Here is a 24,961-nt window from a genome sequence, read left to right on the forward strand (position 1 = left end):
GAGTGGGTAATTAAGATTCTCCAATTGGACTGAGCCGGTAAAGGTTATATCCAAGGGGTGGTTGGGGTTTAATCCTCATGTAATGCCACCCAGGGATGAGTGAGGCTGGTCACTCTTATCTTAAATGTATTTGCCTAGCCCCGGGCTCCTACGTTCCTCATGGGGCAACATTGGATAAGATAATGAATGAATGAATGAATAATAATAATGATTCATCACATGCATGGACAGACAGAGACGCTGGGAAGTGTTAAGCCACTATCACATGGGGACCCATGGACATTTAAATTTGCTGAGGGCATCCAAATTTGCTGCCATGCTACTGTCAGGGACAGTTACGCGCATAATGCCACCAGACCCATTCATGGACATCCACGCTCATCGTCAATGTCCAAAACTCCATAGTCTCCTTCTTCTCTACAGTGTTTTTCCCTGGCTGTGGCTGCCTGGCATACTCTGTCTGCTATATCTTGAACTTCAAAATGCCCTCCTTCTCCTCCTTTTTCTTCTTGCAAGGATTCTTTCTACTCCTACAGGGAAGGGTTGCTGTTTTGTGGAATCATCTGCTATCTACCTATCTATTGCCAGACGCCTCAATCCCGTTTGGGGTGGCCACAAACAAATCGCCTCCAAGTCACCCTGTCCCCCGCCATTTCACTGCCCTGCTCCCAACTCACACACCCCTCTCTCATATACCTCTCCACCCCATCCCTCCATCTCATCCTTGGCCTCCCCCTCCCTCTTCCTCCCTCCACCTCACTCACATATACTCTCTTCGTCAGTCTTTCACCCTCCATCCTCTCCACATGGCCAAACCACCTCAGTGTGTTCCTCATAACGCTTCCTATCACATCCACATCCACACCACAAAACTCCTTTATATCCTCATTCGTCAGCCTGTCTCTCCATGTGACTCCACAGGCTCCTCTTAAATAACTCATTTCCACTGCTCTCACACTTGACTTGTGTCATTCCAACAACGTCCAAGTTTCACTTCCGTACGTTAGAGTTGGTATCACAATACTGTCATGTAGTAACTTTTTCACTTCCATGTTCACTTCCCTGTTTCTTATCACTGCTTTCAAAGAACCAGCAACCTTTCTTCCCTGCTGTACCCTTTCAAGCACTTCACCCTCCAAACCTCCATCCTTACTCATCACACTACCCAAGTACTTAAACGTACTCACATTTTCCAATTCCTCACCATCCAACCTCGCTGTACATTCACTGACTTCACCTCTCTCAAAGACCATAACTTTACTCTTCCCTACATTCATCTTTAGATTCCGTTTCTTACACACTCTCCCAAACATATCCACCAAGCCTTGCAGCTCCCCTTCGTCTTCACTCAACAACACAGTATCATCTGCAAACAACAGTACAGGGAGTTTCCAAACACTATCCTCTCTCACCAGGGCCACTCCAACATCCACTACCCTACCTTGTACCTCTTTTATTACCCCATCCATGTAAAGATTGAACAGCCATGGAGACATGACACATCCCTGTTTCAACCCAACTTTCAAAGAGAAAAATTCACTTAGTTCACCATCCACAAGCACTGCAGCCTTTGCACCATCGTACATACTCTTCACAGCATTCAACAACTTCCCATCTACTCCATATATTCTTAACACTTTCCACAATCCTTGTATATCCACCCTGTCATATGCTTTCTCCAAATCCATGAAAGCCGCATACAACTTCTTTCCCTTCTCTAGAAACTTTTCCACTAAAGATCTAAGAATGAATATCTGATCTACACAATCTCTTCCCTTCCTAAAGCCTCCCTGTTCTTCTCCAACTAATTTCTCTGTTCTTTCTCTAACTCTGTCAATAAGTATCCTACCATACACTTTTCCTATTATACTAAGAAGACAAATGCCCGTATGATTATCACACACTTCTTTTTCCCCTTTTCCTTTGTACAGGGAATAATTATACCTGACTTCCAATCCTCCGGGACTCTACCTTCCTCCCAGGCCAATCTGCACATCTTCCACATCCATTCTACTACTATCTCTCCCCCATGCTTCAGCATTTCACCAAACACTCCATCAATTCCTGGGGCTTTCCCCGATTTAACTTTCTTCATTGCTTCCACAACTTCTACCCTACTGATTTCTTCCTGTCTTCTCACCTCCCCCCTTCTCCCAGCCATTCCCCAGCCACTTATACTCGCATTACTTCCATCCTGTATGTTCAACAATTCCTTAAAGTGTTCTCTCCATCTGCTCACTTTTTCTCCCTTCTCCACTTGTAATCTACCATTTTTATCTTTCACTCCCCTGCTAACTTCACTTCCACCCTGTCTTACTCTCTTCACCTCTTTCCAGAACATTTTCTTACAGTCCCTCCACTTTACACTCAAATTCCTTCCAAATTCCTCATCCACTCTCTTCTTACTCTCTCTTACTAATCTTTTCACCTCTCTCTTTATTTCTACATATAACTCTCTCTTCCGCCTCTCAACTTCTTCCACGCCCCTATTTCTCATCCATTCATTGTATGCTTTCTTCTTTTGTGCCACAGCTTGTCTCACCTCTTCAGTCCACCACGCTAATGTGGAAAAATAAATGAGCGACAAACCTAGACATGAATGAAGTGGACATCGTTCCACACCAGTGTAAAAAATTCTCATGCTACCCATTTATACTACTCTGTAACAATGCAGGGGATTAAAGCATGGTTAGGATGCATTTATATGTACTGTTATTTAGATCCCTCATAGTTAAACCTACGACGATATAGCGTTTCTGCATACAGGTATACCCCATTATACGATCCCTTTTATTCACTATCCAACCTTAGAGGTGTAAAAAAAAATAATAATAATTAACACCACTCCCTACCTAGTGATGGCCAGCCCCAGTTATGCATTGGGTTTTGTTTTTTAAACCGATCTGATGATATTTTAGACTTAAATTTTGTGTTTAGGTTGATTTATAAAATGTTTATAGCCTTAGATTAACCTGCTTTAGTCATAGGTGGGACAAACACTTTCACTTTTAGGTACAGTTTACTAAGTTTGATTTTTTTCCAGACTAATTTTTGATTATTTTCATATTTCATTTTTGGGTTTGGGTGAGTTATAAACTGATTTTAGGCTTCTGTTAGCTTGTTTTAAAGCTATTTGGGGGTATATATGGTGGCTCAATCGGTAGAGAGGAGGCTTGCGGTCCTACTGGACCCAGGTTCAAATCTCCGCTGGGGCAGGGAACAGTTTAAGGATTTGAATTTCATTACGGCAGACTTTACCGATCTACCAGAAGACCCGCCGACATGTCGTAAAAATACCACCGCTAATACCAATACACCAGTCCTGTATGAGACAGCCCTAGCATGTATTCAATATGGACGGTGGGTGTTAGCGCCGAAGTGGTGACATGTAGAGGTGTACGATATATAGGAGGACTACTGGGCCTTGGGAGCTGACTGAGAAGCCTATGCCCAGAGTCAAGCACATAAAAAAAAAAAAAAAATGTGGGCTAGAAACTTGTTTATGGACTTAATTGGGTGGGTTTTGGACTTGCCTGGGGGGGGGAATCCCAAGGCTCCCAAACACATCCCTATACTTTCTTTGTTATAACGTCCTTGTTTAATGATACCCCGGCTCAGCGATGGGTTTTCCAAAACACATCTCATTGTTATGGCGGGGATGACCTGAACTATAATATCGACTCATTTAGTACAAGGAAGAATATGTCATGGAACACTGTCTACCTGCACTCAGCAAAAGGTATCAATACTGTACTACTTCATAGATTATTACTTAGCAAATCATTTACAACTGATCAATCAGATCATACCTACTTCAGAGTGTTCAAGAACTATCTATCTATCTACAGCCAGATGCCAGAATCCTGTAAGGGATGGCCATTTGACTCTGAGTTTGTTGTTTTACAGGGAGGGGACACGTGTGGGTTGTTTATATGGTTGCCACCCAGCATTGTAAACTGTTTCCTGGCTTACACCCAGCATTATAAATTGTTTCCTGGTTTACAGGAAACCATTAGGCTTGTCAATCAATGTATAGCCACTTGAAAAGGAAAGGAGTAATAAAAAGCAACAGGAAAGATAGGAGAAATAGGAAGAGTGCAGGGTAGACACAGAAAATGAATCATAAAGGCAAAGGAAGAAGTAAGCAGCACTATATCAAGTAAGTGGATGATGGTCACCACCACCTACCACTACAGAAGTACATCCTTCCATAAATAGTGTGTAGATGAACTAAGAACAAGATTGGCATTGTAAGACAGCCAACAATGACCGCGGGTAAGCTATGATTCATAACACTGTACTCATCATCATCATCCGGAGCTCCTTTACCACCCTAGGGCAGGGTGAGGAGTAGCAATGTCCAGACAGCCCAAGTTTGCCCCATTCAATGGGCCATGCTTCCATACACTCATCATTCAAGCCCTCGAAATCCTGGCTCCATCAGTGAGGCCAAAAAAAATTTCATCACGTTTTGTAGGTTCACATATACCTAGCTGATAAAGCCAATCCAAACGCTGTCATATTAAAAAGGGACGCCAAATCCCTGGTTATGCACTTCTCCACACAAAATTCATCCAGCCAGCTCGATCTCTTGTCAGTCCCTTAGCCTCATCAACTTCCATACCTCTCTTTCTCACACACTCATCCACCATATCCCTCCACCTTTTTCTTGGCCTACCTTGCCTCCTCCCTTCTTCAAACTTGCTCAGAAATGCCTGTACCACCAATCTATTGTCATCCATTATCCCCACATGACCATACCATCTAAGTACACTCTCTTCATTTCTGGTGTACACAGACTTCCTCACTCTGCATCTTTCATGTATCACATTATTCAGTATCCTATCCACTCTCTGTACTCCACATACATTCCTCAGCAGCCCCATCTCCTCTGCTCTTACTCTTGACTTTTCATTTTCATGCCACACCATAGTCTCACATTCATATGTTAACCCGTGGGCTGTGGCAAGGGGTCGTGCAGACATCTCCCATGGTGCAGGAAAATTGTATGAAATATTTTCCCCCAGAGCAGTTGCGCTCTTTACTTTTAAAATAATTGTCCCTGGTTAGAAGCAGAGGAAAACCTGGAGAGTGTTAATAACTATTCAAGAGGTTTTTATAACCCAGATTTTACGTTCTCTTTAATAATTCTTATTATCAATAAAGTTAATGCTACTGCGTTTAACCTTTGAAGACAACTATATTATAAATACATGTAATTACTTGGAAAGTTCCATTGACCTAAACTGCGTATGCGTGGTAGATGACGTGTCCTGAGGATGAAAAGCCCTCACATAAAAAGTAGATGTGGGTTTAACATATATACACATATAAAGGGAATATTTGGTTTAACTTTAGTTTAATTAAAACTTTTTTTTTTTTTTATGCGAGGAAGAAGGAACCAAAGGCCATGAGCCAGCAGTAACAGTTCCCTCCAAGAGAAAAACAAAATACAACAGAGAGCCAAATTCAAGATCCGATCATTTTGAGATGCCTGGACACACTGCGTTTGAAAGACTGGAGATCATGGGCAGCAGGAAATACAGACAGAGGAAGGCAGTTCCAGAGTTGACCTGTTGCAAAAATGAAAGACTGGGAGTAACGGTTAACTCTTGCATCAGAGAGTTGGACAGAAAAGGGATGAAAGTTTGCTGCCAGACGGATGCTACGCGCCTGTCGTAGAGGTGGAGGAATGCAAGCAGACAGTTCAGAGGAGCAGTGACCATTAAAGTAGCGATAGAAAAGAGATAAAGATGCAACAGTGCGGCGAAGAGACAGAGGTTGAAGGGAGTCAGTAAGAGGAGGAGAGTTAATGAGACGAAAAGCCTTTGACTCCACCCTATTGAGAAGAGCTGTATGTGGGGTGCCTCCCCACACATGAGAGTTGTCCTCCACACAGGGGCGGATAAAACCCCTGTATAGAGTCAACAATTGTGCAGGGGTAATGAAAGAGCGGAGTCGGCTTAGCACACCCAATCTCTTGGAAGCAGATTTTACAAGAGATGTAATATGATCTTTCCAAGATAAGTCCCGAGTAAATGAAACCCCAAGCATGTTCAAGGATGGTGCAGGATTAAGCTGAATATTATTAAACATTAGTGGGTATACCTGTGGAAGATTTTGTCGGGTTGATAGGTGTAAGAACTGAGTCTTAGATGCATTAAAAACAACCATATTATTTTTACCCCAGTCAGAGATACAAGCTAAGTCAGACATTAGGTGTGCCATAGCCTCATCCCTTGTTTGTTGAAGTAACTGTTGAGATGGGCATTGCAAGAACCGGACGGAAAGGTGAAGGGTGGAGTCATCAGCGTATGAGTGGATAAGGTTAGATGTACAGCTTAGAAGATCATTGATGAATAAAAGGAAGAGAGTTGGTGATAGGACAAAGCCCTGAGGAACACCACTGTTGATAGATCTAGGAGAAGAACGATGGCCGTCTACAACAGCGGCTATAGAATGACCAGAAAGGAAGCTAGCAATGAAGGCACAGATAGAAGGATAGAAAGCGTAGGAGGGCAGTTTGGAAATTAAAGATTTATGCCAGACTCGATCGAAAGCCTTTGAGATGTCAAGTGCAATGGCAAAGCTTTCGCCAAAGTCCCGAAAGGAGGATGACCAGGAGTCTGAAAGGTAGATGAGAAGATCGCCAGTGGAGCGTCCCTGACGGAACCCATACTGACGATCGGAAAGAAGGTTGTGATAGGAAAGATGCCTTAAAATTTTTCTATTGAGAACTGACTTGAAAACTTTTGAAATACAGGATGTTAAAGCAATTGGACGATAGTTGGAGGGTTGGGAGTGGTCACCCTTCTTTGGGACTGGCTGAATGAGAGCAAACTTCCAGCAAGAAGGAAAGGTACAAGTTGACAGACAAAGGCGAAAGAGTTTGCCTAGGCAGGGAGTAAGCACAGAAGCACAGTTCTTGAGAACAACAGGAGGGACCCCATCAGGCTCATATGCCTTGTTAGTACTGAGGCCAGTGATGGCAGAAAATACATCAGCTGAAGAAATTTTAATGTCAGCCATGAGGAAGTCAGAGGGGGGAAGTGATGGAGGAACAGCACCGGAATCGTCTAAGGTGGAATTGGAGGAGAAAGTCTGTGCGAAGAGATCTGCTTTATCAGTAGAAGAAATAGCTACAGAACCATCAGAGTAGAAAAGAGGAGGGAAGGATGATGAGGTAAAGTTGTTAGAAAGAATTTTGGCAAGGTGCCAGAAGGAGCGGGAAGAATTCGAGTTGGAGAGTTGACAGCATTTAGTATGGATGAAATTATTTTTAGTAGAGTGAAGAACAGACTTAGCACGATTCCGGGCAGAAACGTAAAGATGATGTGATTCAGGGGTGGGTTGGCTCCGGTACCTTTTGTAGGCACTCTCCTTGTTGCAGACAGCATTAGAACAAGCGTGATTAAACCAAGGCTTTCTTGCGTTAGTCAGAGGATATGAGAAAAGAATGTATGCTTCCATGCCCGAGAGAATAACCTCCGTAATGCACAAGGCACACTCAGATAGCTCACGGCCATGGAAGCAATAATCATTCCAGGGAAAATCAAAGAAGTACTGCCTGAGGGCCTCCCAGTCTGCGGCTCCAAAATGCCACAGACGACGTTTCCCTGGAGGGTCCACAGGCTGTACCGGAGTGATAGGACAGGTTAAGGTAATAAGGTTGTGATCGGAGGAGCCCAACGGAGAGAAAAGATTAACAGAGTAAGCAGAAGGATTAGTTGTGAGGAAGAGGTCAAGTATGTTGGAGCTCTCTCCAAGGCAGTCAGGGATACGGGTAGGGTGCTGTACAAGCTGCACTAGGTCATTAAGGATAGAAAAGATGTAGGCTTGTTCACCAGGTGGATCAGTGAAAGGAGAGGAGAGCCAAAGGTGGTGGTGAACATTGAAATCTTCTAGAATGGAGATTTCAGAGAAAGGAGAAATGGATAGAATGTGTTCCATCGTAGAAGTATGATAGTCGAAGAATTTTTGATAGTCAGTAGAATCAGGGGATAAGTAAACAGCACTGATATATTTAGTCAGAGAATGACAGGAAAGCCGAAGCCAGAGTGTTGAGAATTCAGAAGAATCGGGTTCAGGAACACGAGAGCAAGATAAGTCGTGTATATATACACAACAGCCACCTTTGGCTTTGAAATGAGTATAGAGAAAGTAGGAGGATACAGAAAAGGGTTTGCTGTCATTTGCCTCAGACAGCTGAGTCTCAGTGAGAAAAAGAAGGTGAGGTTTAGAGGAGGAGGGGTGGTGCTCAACGGAGCGAAAGTTAGAGGAAAGGCCGCGAATGTTGCAGAAATGAAGAAGAAGAGAGTCAGACAGTGGTTCCAGGCACCTCGAGTCGTCACCGGGAGAGGGGCGGATGGTGGGGGCATTTATGGTCCCCCCCCCCCCCGGGGACTCTGAGGCCTGGTGATGAGACGCCATTTTTGTGAATTTTGAATAGAAAGTGTAGTGTGTACTGTGCATGTAGTTTGGTGTAGATAGAGAAATTTGTACTGGAGAGCATGCTGGCCTACTCTCTGTGTAACTGAGACACTGAAAAAGTTCAGCAAAGGGGGATGGTCAGGAACTAGTCCTGAGGACTGATGAAACGGGAGCTCCAGCACTCCCTGTCATCAGCTTTCCATCCACCTCGGGAGTACTGCCCTGCTCGACTGGTGCTACAGATTCACCTTGTATATATCATGATGTAATCTAACTGTATTTATTATTGTAATTAATAAATAGCTGGCACCTTTTCAATCCTATGAGGGAGAAGAAGCCCACCATGTTAGTCACTCTGCTCCTAGACCTGGTTCAAGTACCAATATACGTACCTCAAGGACGCTTGGCAGCCCAGGAAACCAACCTAAACATCAGGCTCGTTGTCATCTGTTGTCCGACTCTTTCTAGCTAAGTAACCTTTACGAATTGGCCAGCTCAATAGGGAATTTGCTAGGAGAGAGGAGAATAATAACTAGGTGAGTTGGAGTATCAGTCACTCCTAATTCTCCTAAGAGACTTATGTGAATTTACTTAAGGTCGTGTTAAACTAACACTTGTCAGACAAGAGAGTGTATCAATAATTTCTGACATATTTTTTGGTGCCCTACGAGTGAGGACCCATGACTTGTATATAATAATTTTCTGATACATATTTTTTGGTGCCCCAAGTGAGGAAACCAATGCGTGCTGAAGCACTGAATGTTTTTAAGGTTGTGTTGTTGGGCACAGCCCACTACCACGTTCAGTACAAGTGGACGACGTGGAAATACGTATATACCGAACTCCAGGTGGAAGGGCAAGTTCCTTTTCTGATGATGAGAGGCTATATGCTGTATTAGATTGGAAGCATGACTGCACTATCCTTTTCCTGGGAGGAATTGATATTCATGAAGACGTGGAAGTTAATGAAATTGTTGAAAACATACTAGCCATGGTAGGAGCCACAGAAGGTTCATGTAAATCCTTGGTAACTATAACCCTTCTTGAGCCTAGAAACCTACCATATGGTTCTCCACTTTGCTATGGTACGTACAAATTAATTAACCCTCTCAGGCACAGTCATGCGATTCGCGTGTCATGTGGATTTTCTAAATTTGTTCAGTCACTCGAATCGTGTTCCTAAGCACAAAAAAATTAGCCAAAAATTAAGTTTCTGGCGAAATCACTTCAAATTTTGACGCACTGTAGTGAGTACAGCGCTTTCCAATGGTAAGGCATTGGCAACACTGAGCTGCCTCACTGGGCCTAGCACGTAGCGATATACCTCAGTCTCTTCCAAGCAGCTAGGTGGTGGGTTGCGTTGTGTCTTCAGTCCCTTTAAATTCCTACTAATTCTCCCCCTCCTTCCTGAGCCGAAGCCCCTATGGACTCAGTGTGATAATGCAATATTTATGGGCATATTTATATGTGATATTGTCGATGGAACATAGATATATGTCACGAAAAGGAATTGTGTCCGTTATGAGGTGTTAGGCTTACGGGCCGATATGCGTGTTCACTGTTGCGGAGTTTCGCCTCTCGCCCTCCCCAAGGCCTATGGCCTGATTACAAATATGTATATAATGAAGCCAATGCCTAAAGTGTATTTTGTGTGAAAGATATTGTGGCTGGCTTGGTGAAATTATGGAACCATAGTGTGGAATGGGGCAGGCATCACGTACAGAATTAGAGGTGTTTAGTGATGGAATTATTGTGATTCTGATAGTGAAAATGCGTATGGAATTGTGTGAAATATACGTCAAACATGCTGCGGGCGTTCGTGAAGGAATGTGGTGTGTGCCAAGACAATAGAGTCGCAGTGAGTGTTCACAGAGAAATATTTCATGCATTCACTGACTTAGCTAAAACAAAGTGCAAGCATCAGAGACAAGAAATATGCCACAGCCACATATACATACGTATGTCGTGCAGCGAATGTTCATGGAGAAATCTATTGTGTGGATCGCATGTGTTTTAAGCAAATGTATCACAAGGAGAGAAGAAAATGCGCTGCGGCCACAGACACACACACACACGCACACATGTCATGTAGTAACAGGAGAGGTAAAGAATAGTATGGGACTATTTTTATTTGTCTTGGAAATATTAACAAGTCTCTCACACGGAACGAGTATAAGTCCCAGGTAGCTACCTCCCTGTCTCGCTATCTGTCTCTCTCTCTCAAATCGCTAAGCCCTTCTCCCGTGACCTGTCTCTAGGGTCGCTTGTCCCCTTCTAAACTCTCTTTCCTAAAATCTGGTGTAGCAGGGGTGTGTCACGTGTGTTCCTCGTGGATGGAAAGCTTAAGGAGCCTGTGTGTGAGTATGTGTGTATATGTGTGTGTATGGTTACCAGATCTTTGTTCACGAGAGGACTGCTGACAGCTAACTGCATCATCTCCTTACTGGCCGCTGTCGTCAGCTTTCCTCAGTGTTAAGAGTGTGTAAGCATGTTTAGCACTGCTCGATTCTCGCAGACAAAACACCTTCTCATCATCTGACTCCCTGCTTCTATCTATCTATTTATCTATCTATCTATATAATATGTAGTCTTTACCACACACACACTCACCCACACCCACACGCTCACCCACATGCACACGCTCACCCACACGCACACGCTCACCCACACATGCACACACTCACCCACACACGCACACGCTCACACACTACATAACTCCTCATCTTCAAGCTACTGCCAGCATCTCAACACCTCTGGAGGAAGTGAGTTATCCGTATTTTGTTGATCTGTATATTGACCTATTTCTATAGTTCAATATTTTTTACACAAATAAATAGTTTTTTACATACACACACATGAGATGGAAGAAAGTTCAGCTTCTTTGTCAGAACCTAGCAAAAAGACTAGTGGTCATGTCGAGTTTCTGACAGCACTATCAAAAACCTTATGATATTTGACGAGTATACTTTGAGTAAAAAAAGAAAATAATAAACTGTAACAAGTAAAAATATGTAGCCATGGGTGAGGTAGGGAAAAAGTGTTTTTTATCTCGCGTGCGGGTGGGGAAGAGTATTCTACGTTTGTCGTCCAATTACTCCAAAACTATTGGACGTATCGATTTCCCGTATGAACCATGATAAAGAGCAGTAAATTCTACGTATGTTCATTTGCAGAATATAAGCCTCTGGGAGAAAAAATCTGTTGGAAAAGTTGGGAGAACAGACTTTCGGTAAAGTTGAATGCGTTCGGAGGAGTAATCTCACTTTGTCGGCCAATTACTTGAAAACTATTGGACGTATCGATTTCCTATAAGAACCATGATAAAGAGCAGTAAATTCTAAGTATGTACACGACATAACAATGTAATATCTATGATAAGAATTCGTTACGAAGGCGGGAATCTTGCATATGCTGTGGCACATCACGAAAGTGACGTACGGACGTGAGTTCCCAGTCGTTTTTGCCTATTTACTCGAGAACTATGAGGTGTATGGAAACCATGAGGTGCTCATTAGAAAGCTGGTGAAATTCTGCATAATATTATGCAATAAAAACATAACATGTGCGAGAAAATTTCCATATTAGAGCTCCGTGATTTTTTTTCAAAAATGGCTTTCAGTTTTCGGGTATTTTCTCGAAAACTACAAATCATATCAACACCGGATTCATCTCTTTAGAAAGCTGATGAAATTCTTTATCAAAACTTCCAATAACATTTTCCTGTATTATGGAAAACACTCGAACGGTGATGTTGGGAAGTGAAAGTGATGTAGTGAAATTTTATTCACGGCTGCCTATCTATCTATCTATCTATTGCCAGACGCCTCAATCCAGATTGGGGTGGCCACAAACAAATCGCCTCCAAGTCGCCCTGTCCCCCGCCATTTCACTGCCCTGCTCCCAACTCACACCCCCCTCTCCCATGTACCTCTCCACCCCATCCCTCCATCTCATCCTCGGCCTCCCCCTCCCTCTTCCCCCCTCCACCTCACTCACATACACTCTCTTCATCAGTCTTTCACCCTCCATCCTCTCCACATGGCCAAACCACCTCAGTGTGTTCCTCATAATGCTTCCTATCACATCCACATCCACACCACAAAACTCCTTTATATCCTCATTCGTCAGCCTGTCTCTCCATGTGACTCCACAGGCTCTTCTTAAATAACTCATTTCCACTGCTCTCACTATAGACTTGTGTTCTTCCAACAATGTCCAAGCTTCACTTCCGTACGTTAGAGTTGGTATCACAATACTGTCATGTAGTAACTTTTTCACTTCCATGCTCACTTCCCTGTTTCTTATCACTGCCTTCAAAGAACCAGCAACCTTTCTTCCCTGCTGTACCCTTTCAAGCACTTCACCCTCCAAACCTCCATCCTTACTCATCACACTACCCAAGTGCTTAAACGTACTCACATTTTCCAATTCCTCACCATCCAACCTTGCTGTACATTCACTGACTTCACGTCTCTCAAAGACCATCACTTTACTCTTCCCTACATTCACCTTTAGATTCCGTTTCTTACACACTCTCCCAAACTCATCCACCAAGCCTTGCAGCTCCCCTTCGTCTACACTCAGCAACACAGTATCATCTGCAAACATCAGTACAGGGAGTTTCCAAACACTGTCCTCTCTCACCAGGGCCACTCCAACATCCACTACCCTACCTTGTACCTCTTTTATTACCCCATCCATGATCAGATTGAACAACCATGGAGACATGACACATCCCTGTTTCAACCCAACTTTCAAAGAGAAAAATTCACTTAGTTCACCATCCACACGCACTGCAGCCTTCGCACCATCGTACATACTCTTCACAGCATTCAACAACTTCCCATCTACTCCATACATTCTTAACACTTTCCACAATCCTTGTCTATCCACCGTCATATGCTTTCTCCAAATCCATGAAAGCTGCATACAACTTCTTCCCCTTCTCTAGAAACTTTTCCACTAAAGATCTAAGAATGAATATCTGATCTACACAACCTCTTCCCTTCCTAAAGCCTCCCTGTTCTTCTCCAACTAATTTCCCTGTTCTTTCTCTAACTCTGTCAATAAGTATCCTACCATACACTTTTCCTATTATACTAAGAAGACAAATGCCCCTATGATTACCACACACTTCTTTTTCTCCTTTTCCTTTGTACAAGGGGATAATTATACCTGACTTCCAATCCTCCGGGACTCTACCTTCCTCCCAGGCCAATCTGCACATCTTACACATCCATTCTACTACTATCTCTCCCCCATGCTTCAGCATTTCACCACACACTCCATCAATTCCTGGGACTTTCCCCGATTTAACTTTCTTCATTGCTTCCACAACTTCTATCCTACTGATTTCTTCCTGTCTTCTCACCTCCCTCCTTCTCCCAGCCATTCCCCAGCCACTTATACTCGCATTACTTCCATCCTCTATGTTCAACAATTCCTTAAAGTGTTCTCTCCATCTGCTCACTTTTTCTCCCTTCTCCACTAGTAATCTACCATTTTTATCTTTCACTCCCCTGCTAACTTCACTTCCACCCTGTCTTACTCTTTTCACCTCTTTCCAGAACATTTTCTTACAGTCCCTCCCCTTTACACTCAAATTCCTTCCAAATTCCTCATCCACACTCTTCTTACTCTCTCTTACTAAGCTTTTCACCTCTCTCTTTCTTTCTACATATAACTCTCTCTTCCACCTCTCAACTTCTTCCACGTCCCTATTTCTCATCCATTCATTGTATGCTTTCTTTTTTTGTGCCACAGCCTGTCTCACCTCTTCAGTCCACCACGCTGTTCCTTGCACCCCCCTCCGTCTTCTCTTCCTGCCACACACCACATCACATGCTGCACACATTTCTTCTGTAAATATCCTACACACACCTTCCAGGTCTCCCATCTGCTCCAATTCATATTTGCCTAATCGTTCCTCCATTTCTCTCTTATACTCTGCCTTTTTCTCATCCTCTTGTAACCTTTCCACTCTTCTTTCAACTACTCCTTCCTCTCGTCTTTCCCTTCTTCTATTCTTCCATCTTACTTGAATTCTAATTCTGGCCACCACCAAGTAGTGGTCAGAAAGTCCACTCCCCCAACCTCTATAAACTCTTGCATCCATTACACATCTTCGCATCCTTTCATCCACACACACATAATCAATCATTGCCTTCCTTTCATTCAGTTCACCACCCACCCTTCTCATCACTCGCCATGTATACCTGTGGATCATTTTATGCCTGAAGAGGGTATTGGCTATCACCAACCCCCTCCCAGCACAAATGTCCACTAACGCACTCCCATTCTCATCTATCTCAGCAGGCACACCCCACTCACCAACTATTACATCCAGCTTCACATTCCCAACTTTACCATTCATATCACCGATCAAAAACACTCTCTCATTCCTTCCAAACTTTTCCATGGACACTTCTACATTTGTCCAAAACTCTTCTCTCACTCTTGTAGCACGATCTCGCGTTGGCGCATACACACACACAATCGCCCACATTAGTATTCCAACTTTCAACTTTACCCACACAATCCTTTACCCAACTGATCCATACTGTCTTATGCTCTTCTTCCATCTTTTACTCACAACTATACATACTCCTTCCTTTGCCCTCTCATTCTCACCTACTCCTGCACATATACCCCATCCATACTTCCATTCTCTCACACTTTCTTCTCTCCATTTTGTTTCAGTTATTCCACATACATCCACTTTCACACCCTCAAGCACCTGGATAATCTCTCTCTCTTTCACCTCATCATTCGCTCCCCTTACATTCCACGTTCCGATAACCATGTCCTTTGTCCGGTCCTTGGTCATCATCGTTTTGTCAGTCCTTGTCCGAGGCTTATTGTTTGTTTTTTTAGTTAGTTGTTTTCCGGGGAGGGGCACTAACCCTCCGCCAACCCTTTTAGTCGCCTTTTACGACAAGCAGGGATACTGGGGGAGTATTCTTGAAAACCCCCCCTACCCCCAAGGGTAGGCCGCCTAATGTTGTTTTATTCATGTTTTCCTGTTTTTTTGTGGTGCTTATCAGCTAGAACAAACATCGACGAATAAGATGACGTAGGTTTCAAGGCAGTATATTGATGTTTGGGTGGCAAAAATAAGGAAAGAATACGTGTTATTTGCCGCACGCGGGCAGGTGGGCCGGGCAGCTTCGCAAAAAAAGTCGTGCGCCAGAAAACTTACTGAAACTTATCGCACGCGAGAGGGTTAATAGAGCTGTGAATAGGAAGTTGCAAAGAATTAGGAAGGGGAAGGATTTTATCCACTTTAATGCAAAGCCTTTCCAAGCAACAGAGAAGCGGTTCTGCAGAAATTTATAAATTACATTGAATTGAAAAAAGGACAGTTCTATGCTATACAAGCTATGGGTGGGCCTATGGTATACTAGGAGATAAATATTTCTGAGCTCAGGGAATATGGGTTATTTGGAAATTGAGTGTGGGGATAAGATATAACCCTAGAGGTTTAACAACCCAGGGAGATAGGGTTAATACCATAAACCCATTCCCTACACTCTTCAAAATTTTTAAAAAATTAATTACTGAGCTGGGGTAAATTTGTGGTTGAAATCTATCTATCTATCTCTCTATTGCCAGACGCCTCAATCCCACTCGGGGTGGCCACAAAGAAATCGCCTCCACGTCGCCCTGTCCCTCGCCATTTCACTGCAAGGTTAAATTACTAAATTACTAAATTAGAAATCAGTCAACATGTCTATTTCCTTGTTACGGAGATCTTCTATGGTTCTTTCACCGCAAGAAGTCCGTTGAGGGTGGGGCCCACCTGGTGAATCACCTCTAGCGATGCTGCCAAATCAGCCGTAGTACATGCCTCTCTCTCTCTCTTATTTCCCATCTATGTGCTATTTGAAATTGTATTTTATATTCTGTATATAGTAAAAGAAGCTATATAGTACATTGAGTATCACTTTTTAGAATTATGACAACGATTTGAATGAATTCTACGACACGTGGCAGAGCTTTTTTCCCATGTTGCCACGCCGAGGTCGGCGAGGGACCCAGGGTCAGAGGGAGGATTAGGCCTACAGGGGAAACCTCTTAAAAATAAAACGCGCCTAGACTTTTACCTCATAGGTGGTGTGGAAAAAAAGTTGAAAATAAATAATAAATATATACAATATATATATATATATATATATATATATATATATATATATATATACACATATATGTATAGAGAGAGAGAGAGAGAGAGAGAGAGAGAGAGAGAGAGAGAGAGAAACAGGTGGGATGGGGGTAGGTCAGAGTGATAATCCGATAATTGGTGGTCAAATTGGCAACGTCGCACTCGGGGGAATTCCGACTTCTGCCACACCCTGAACGGACTTCTTGCTGCGAAAGGACCATAGTAGTATGGCAGGATGGGTAACGATAGCCATAAATGATTGCAAACAATCGTTAGATGAAACATCTCTGTCCAGGGAGAAATTAAATAGTCTCTTGAATATACTGAAAGACCGATGGACTAAGTATGAAGAACGTTATGTAAATTTAGAAACAGCCATAGTAAAAGAAACGGTCATAGTAAAAGCTGATGATAAAGATCTCTTGAGTTGAACACTACCCAATCTGAAGGTAAATTAGAGGAATATTTAACCTTAGTGAAGTTACTAGAATAAAAGTTGGCTGAGACTGCCGCGGAAATACAAGTTGTGGAACAGCGGAGTAAAGCTGTACTACCAAACATTACGCTTCTGGAGTTTGATGGGGAGCAAAATTGGAAATCCTTTTAGGATCAGTTCAGATACTTAGTTCATGATAGAACAGATCTCCCTAATGTGAGCAAACTCACATATCTGTTAGGACAGGTCAAGGGAATGCCTGATAGCCTGATAAAAGAAATACCAGTGGAAGAAAACAATTATGAGGTGGCCTTGACTATCCTTACACAAAACTATGAAGAAAGGGAGCAGGTTATCACCCAATTACTGAAGGCTCTAATTGAATTACCTATACCTAAACATGATTTTGATTCCTTGCAAAATTTTAGAATTGCAATGAGTTGTAATTTAAAGGCTTTAGGTAATTACAAAAATATTAAGGCTTTCTAGAATTGTGTCCTTAAAGCTTCCACCAAAAACTAAGGATGCCTTGTACAGTAGGTACCAAAAGGATGATTTCTCCTGTGAGGAAATTGAGGAAGGCTTAATGCAACTCTGTAAACATTTGCAAGGAACAATAGAGCTGGATGAGATTAAACAGAAGACTGAAATAAAGAAAAAACCCACTAACCAACTGGTTGGGAAACCTAAGTCAGAGAAGGCTAGGTATGTGCCTAAAGAAGAGATAGGTACTTTCCTTAGCTCTTTTAAAGCTGAGGATAAAATATTAAAGACAAGGAATAGACAAGCTAATGAATTAAGGAAGTAAAATCTTCCATGGTAAAGGACAGGAAACTTTGTGCAATTTGTGGCGAGCAACATTCCAGGGCATCTTGTCAACATTATCCTGATTATGCTTCTAGGGTAGGAAAGCTTCAGGAACTGGGATGTTGTAAAATCTGTATGAATTTCGAACACACTTCCGCGGACTGCAAGACTAAATTAAATCTTTGTTTCAAATGTAAAAGGGATCATCATCATCATAGTGCTTTATGCCCATGGATGAAAAATGAGGTTCCTAAACCTGCAAGTGTCAGTATGACAGTTGCTAAGGGGAATACTCCAGTAGTAATGCCAGCTGCAGTTCCAATAGCAGATGTGAAGGTAGTGATTGAGAATAGAAACCTATTAGCATGTACTCTTTTTGATCCGGACGCTCTGAAAACCTTCATTTCTGCAGACATTGTGAAGAAATTAAAGTTATCCATTATTGGCAAGGTAAATTACAGGATTCTTAACTACTAAGGAAGCTCAGTCCTTTGATTTAGTTAAACCTGTAATACAACTAGGCAGATATAAATGCCATATAACAGAAGCTGTACTGGATAATATGGAGACAAATATTATATATATACAGTATATACATATATATATATATATATATATATATATATATATATATATATATATATATATAAAAGGACTGAAGGAAACCTCTGATCATCTACAAAGCTTAGGGATAAAGTTGGCTAATGAAATGTGGAATCAGATTTCAAGAGTCCAGGAGGTAACCTTATTATGGGTCAATTGCCATTTCCAAAACAAGTTAAATTAAGGAGAGGCCAAACTAGTAAACTCAGTCTTTGTTACCCCCACACAGTCATTGATGGTACCTAGAATAGGTGCAGAACTAGAACCTACTCAGATAAATGACTTGCTAGATGAACAAACTGAACCTGTACACAAATTGTGGGACCTAGATAGTGAAGGAATACACTCTGAGGAACAAACCCCTTAAGATAAAATAACTTTGGATTTGTATAACCAGTCAATGGAATTTAAGGATAGACAGTATTGGGTAGGATTACTATGGAAACTAAACCATTCAGAGTTACCAACAAATTACCAAGCAGCTAAGACTCAGTTAAATTCTCTTCTAAGAAAGTTGAGAGATAAACCACAACAACTAACCATATATGATAATATTATAAAAGATCAATTAAAGAATAAATTTATAAAAGAGGGAGAATTCCCTGTTAACCATAAGAAAGGACATTATTTACCACATCATGCTGTAAGCAAGGATTCAGTAACTACTCCCATACGGATAGTTTTCAATTGTAGTAGTAAAGCACCCAAGGGATCAGATAGCTTGAACGACTGCCTATACTCTGGACCTACACTAATAGAGAAATTAGGGAATGTATTACTAATGTTTTGAGAGAAACTTTATGCTTATACAGCAGACATTAGTAAGGCTTTTCTCAGAATAGGATTGAGAGAGGAGGAGGGGAAATTTACAAAATTCCTCTGGTCTCAAGATCCTCAAAACTTACTGTTTCCAATCAGCGCTCTTTGGCTCTTGTGCTAGTCCTTTCCTACTTTGCAACACTTTAAAGCATTTGGAAATGCCAAATGATGCTTTAAAGAAACAGGGCAGGCTTTTTACATAGATAATTTGCAAAGTGTTGCTGATACAGCGTCAGAAGCACTGAAGGCTCATGAAGTAGCCAATTCTGAATGCGGGAAGGCAAATTTGCCATTACAGAACTGGAATACAAAATCACCACTTTTGAAGAATAAAATACAAGAGGACTATCCAAATAACGACATTCCCAAAACCCAAAATGTGTTGGGTCTTAACTGGGATACGAGAGCTGATGAAATAAGTTTGAAACCAATTAAGTTCTCTGATGTCACTCTCACCAAGAGGTCCTTGTTAAGTCAGGTCTCACGTTATTTGACCCATTAGGTTTGGTCAGTCCTATAGTTATTTGGGGCAAATGTTTAGTGCAGCAGGCTTGGCGAGAAAAGTTAGACTGGGACTCTGAATTAGGTGAGACGTATGTGGAACAAAGGGGAGGCGGTGGCTGAATCGGTAGAGAGGAGGCCTGCAGTCCTGATGGACCCAGGTTCGAATCCCGGCCGACGCAGGGAACAGTTTAAGGATTTGAATTTCATAAAAGCAGACTTTCCTGATCTACCAGAAGACCCGCCGACATGTCGTAAAAGTACTCCCGCTAATACCAATACACCAGTCCTGTATGAGACAGCCCTAGCATGTATTCAATATGGACAGTGGGTGTTAGTGCCGAAGTGGTGACATGTGGAGGTGTAGGAGGACTACTGGGCCTTGGGATAGGCTGCTGACTCCAAGATATAGGCCCTGAAGCCTTTGCCCAGAGTCGGACACGTAAAAAAAAAAAAAAAAAAAAAAGGCTACTGTCTCTGAGATATAGGCCCTGAAGCCTTTGCCCAGAGTCGGAAAAAAAAAAAGTAGTTTGAAACTACATCAAGTATATGTATTCTCAGGAAAGTAAACAGTAATAAGAAGTCACACTTACACATATTTTGTGATGCTTCTCAAAGGGCTTATCGAGCAGTAGCTCATTGAGCAACAGGAGAGGATAGTAAGACTATTATGTCCAAAGCCAGAGTTGTGTCAATTAAAGGAAGAATCCTACCTCAAATGGAATTGGTTTCCATAGAAGCAGAAACTAAATTGGCCAGGTATTTGACCACTACTCCTGATACTCAGTTTAAGGATAACTATGTATGGACTGACAGTGAGATCTGTCTTTACTGGATAGGGAAGGAAGACAGTAAAATTCCATTCATCCACAATAGAGTCAAGACTGTTAAAGAGCTGTCTTCCAAAATTAAATTTATACATTATGTGGTGGGTGGGGGCACCCATCATCCACCCACTTAGTGTAGTGGTACCCTGTTTTTAGGATATCTCTATGGTGAGTAGCAAGCCAAATGATTTCCTGTAAACCAGGAAATCATTTACAACGCTGGGTGGGAAACATATAACCAACAGACACCTGTTCCCTACGTGACAGCAAGTGGGTTGGTGGAGGGTTAGTGCCCCTCCCCAAAAAACAACTAACTAAAAATACAAACAAGAAGCCTCGGACCAAGACTGACTGAAAGAAGACGACTAAGGACAGTACAAGGGACATGATATGGATGGGTACCTGGAATGTAAGGGGTGCAAATGATGAGGTGAAAGAGAGAGAGATTGTCCAGGTGCTTGAGGGTGTGGAAGTGGATGTATGTGGATTAACTAAAACTACATGGAGGGGTGAGAGTGTGAGAGAATGGGAGTATGGATGGAGTATATGTGCAGGAGTAAATGAGAATGAGAGGGCAAAAGAAGGAGAGTGTATTGTTGTGAGTAACAGATGGAAGGAGAATATAAGAGAGTATGGATCAGTTAGTTCAAGGATTGTGTGGGTAAGACTGAAAGTTGGACTACAAATGTGGGCGATTTTCTGCATCTATGCACCAATGCAAGATTGTGCAAGCAGAGTGTGAAAAGAGCTCTGGACAAATGTGGAAGTGTGCATGGAAAAGTTTGAAAGGAATGAGAGAGTGGTTTTGATCGGTGATATGAATGATAAAATAGGGAATGTGAAGGTGGAAGGAGTAGTTGGTGAGTGGGGTGTGCCTGAGGAGATAGATGAGAATGGCAGTGTTTTAGTGGACATATGTGCTGGGAGGAGGTTGGCAATAGCCATTACGCTCTTCAGGCACAAAATGATCCATAGGCATACATGGTGAGTGATGAGAAGGGTGGATGGTGAACTGAGTGAAAGGAAGGCAATGACTGATTATGTGTGCGTGGATGAAAGGATGCGAAGATGTGTAATGGATGCAAGAGCATATAGAGGTTGGGGGAATAGACTTTCTGACAACCACTTGGTGGTGGTCAGAATCAAGGTCCAAGTAATATGGAGAAATAGAAGAAGGGAAGGATGGGAGGAAGGTGTAGATGTAAGGAGAGTAGAAAGGTTACAAGAGGATGAGAAAAAGGCAGAATATAAGAGAGAAGTGGAGGAACGATTGGGTAAATATGAATTGGAGCAGATGGAGGATGTGGCAGGTGTTTGCAAGATATTCACAGAGGAAATATGTGCAGCATGTGAGGTGGTGAGTGGGGTGAAAAGAAGATAAGAGAGGGTGCAGGGAACAGCATGGTGGAATGAAGAGTTAAGACAAGCTGTGGCACAAAAGAAAAAAGCATATAATGAATGGATGAGAAATAGAGGCATGGAAGAAGTTGAGAGACTGAAGAGAGAGTTACATGTAGAAAGGAAGAGAGAGGTGGAAAGATTAGTAAGACAGAGTAAGAAGATAGTGGATGAGGAATTTGAAAGGAATTTGAGTGTCAAGTGGAGGGAATGTAAGAAAATTTCCTGGAAAGAGGTGAAGAGAGTCAGACAGGGTGGCAATGAAGTTAGTAGGGGAGTGGAAGATAAAAATGGTAGATTACTAGTTGAGAGGGGAGAAAAAGAAAGCAGAAGGAGAGAACACTTTAATGAATTGTTGAACACAGAGAATGAAAGTAATGTGAGCATAAGTGGCTGGGGATTGGATGGGAGAAGGAGGGAGGTGAGAAGACAGGAAGTTGTGGAAGCAATAAAGAAAGTCAAAATGGAGAAAGCCCCAGGAATTGATGGAGTGTGTGGTGAAATGCTGAAGCATGGGAGAGAGACACTAGTAAAATGGATGTGGAGGATATGCAGACTGGCCTGGGAGGAAGATAGAGTCCCGGATGATTGGAAGTCAGGTATAATTATTCCCTTGTACAAAGGGAAAGGGGAAAAAGAAGTGTGTGGTAATCATAGTGGCATTTGCCTTCTTAGTGTAACAGGAAAAGTATATGGTAGGATACTTATTGAAAGAGTTAGGGAAATAACAGAGGCATTAGTTGGAAAAGAACAGGGAGGCTTTAGGAAGGGAAGAGGTTGTGTAGATCAGATATTCATTCTTAGATCTTTAGTGAAAAAGTGCCTAGAGAAGGGAAAGAAGTTGTATGCGGCCTTCATGGATCTCGAGAAAGCATATGACAGAGTGGATAGACAAGCATTTTGGAAAGTATTAAAAATATATGAAGTAGATGGGAAGTTGCTGAATGCTGTGAAGAGTATGTATGGTGGTGCTAAGGCTGCAGTGAGTGTGGATAGTGAACTGAGTGAGTTTTTCTATTTGAAGGTTGGGTGAAACAGGGATGTGTCATGTCTCCATGGTTGTCCAATGTGTATATGGATGGTGTTATAAAAGAGATACAAGGTAGGACAGTGGATGTTGGAGTGGCCCTAATGAGAGAGAGCAGTGTTTGGAAACTCCCTGTACTGTTGTTTGCAGATGATACTGTGTTGTTAAGTGATGACAAAGGGGAGCTGCAAGGCTTGGTGGATGAGTTTGGGAAAGTGTGTAAGAAACGGAATTTAAAGGTGAATGTACGGAAGAGTAAAGTTATGGTCTTCGAGAGAAGTGAAGTCAGTGACTGTACAGTAAGGTTGGATGATGAGGAAATGGAAAATGTATGTTTAAGTACTTGGGTAGTGTGATGAGTAAGGATGGAAGTTTGGAGGGTGAAGTGCTTGAAAACATACAACATGGAAGAGAGGTTGCTGGTCCCTTGAAGGCAGTGATAAGAAACAGGGAAGTGAGCATGGAAATGAAAAAGTTATTACATTATCGTGATACCAACTCTTGATGCATGGAAGTGAAGCTTGGACGTTGTTGGAAGGACACAAGTCAACAGTGAGAGGAGTGGAAATGAGTTATTTGAGAGGAGCCTGTAGAGTCACATGGAGAGATAGACTGACAAATGAGGATGTGAAGGAGCGCTGTGGTGTGGATGTGGATGTGATAGGAAGCATTAGGAGAATCACACTGAGCTGGTTTGGCCATGTGGAGAGGATGGAGAGTGAGAGACTGACTAGGAGAGTGTATGTGAGTGACACGTGGAGGGGGAAAGAGGGAGGGGAAGGCCAAGGATGAGATGGAGCGATGGGGTGGAGAGGTATATGAGAGAGGGGGGTATGAATTGGAAGCGGGGCAGTGAAATGGCGGGGAACAGGGTGACGCGGAGGCAATTTGTTTGTGGCCACCCCGTATCAGGGATTAAGGCATCTGGCAATAGATAGATAGATAGATGTATCCTCCAAACAAAATCCAGCTGATCTGCTCTTGAGAGGTTTGAGACTGATCAGACATAACTTGTGGTTTAAAGGTCCTAAATGGCTACTCATTAAAGACTGGTCTGAGCAGAAACAGTATAGTATTGCTGATGTTGGTGTAGTAAACTTGGATCCTGTAGTACCTGAGCCAGAAGTAACTGACATTAGCAGATTCTCATCGACAAGACAACTTATTAACACTACTAAATTAGTTGTTGAATTTTTTAATAAGAAAGTGGGGTTACAGAAGTTAGATCCCATGGAATAATGGCTGAAAAGGATACAACGGAATTATTACGGAGAGATATATGACCTTTTAGGCGAAGGCACTGGGAACAAGAATAAGCTTATAAGAGATTTAGGCTTGTTCTCAGACGGAAAGGGTCTAATTAGATGCCGGGACTGAATAATAAATGTTGATTTGCCTCTCCAAACTAGACCTGGCCATTAGCTAAAGTAATCTCCAGGCACCCAGATTGAGACGGGGTGCTGAGACTCGTAAAAATAAAATGTAGGCGACATACCACATAAAAATTATTGATAAACTGGTACCCCTTGAGTTAACGGCTATCCCGGAGACAGTGGATGGCGGAGACCAAATGAGTCAAGATGCGTGACCTAGAAGGGTCACAGCACAGGGTTCTCGAGACCTATGGAGAGAACTCCTGGCTAAGGGTCACATTACATGATACAGCATATCATTTTTCGCCCGGCCCCAAAACTGTGGGAAATACCTTCCCTCAAAGCGGTTGCACTCTTTACTTTTAAAATAGTCGTCCCTGGTTAGAAGCAGAGGAAAACCTGGAGAGCGTCAATAACTATTCAAGCAATTTTTATAACCCAGTAATTATGTTCTCTCTGATAATTCTTATTATTAATAAATCAAATGCTACTGCGTTTAACCCTTGTGGACAACTATATTGTAAATACTGTACATGTAATTACTTGGAAAGTTCCACTGACCTAAACAGCGTCTGCATG

At 42.4% G+C, this 24,961-nt stretch overlaps 1 protein-coding gene across 1 annotated transcript in view; it reads right to left on the minus strand.

The window, feature by feature from the left end:
• Positions 1-24,961, minus strand: part of LOC145417842 (von Willebrand factor A domain-containing protein 5A-like) — a 756,527-nt gene that overhangs the window by 374,203 nt on the left and 357,363 nt on the right. The gene's annotated exons all lie outside the window — the stretch shown is intronic.

Source organism: Coenobita brevimanus, chromosome 111 (assembly GCF_032717465.1).
Source record: "Coenobita brevimanus isolate Jiangsu-jjx chromosome 111, ASM3271746v2, whole genome shotgun sequence".
Lineage (NCBI taxonomy): Eukaryota > Metazoa > Arthropoda > Malacostraca > Decapoda > Coenobitidae > Coenobita > Coenobita brevimanus.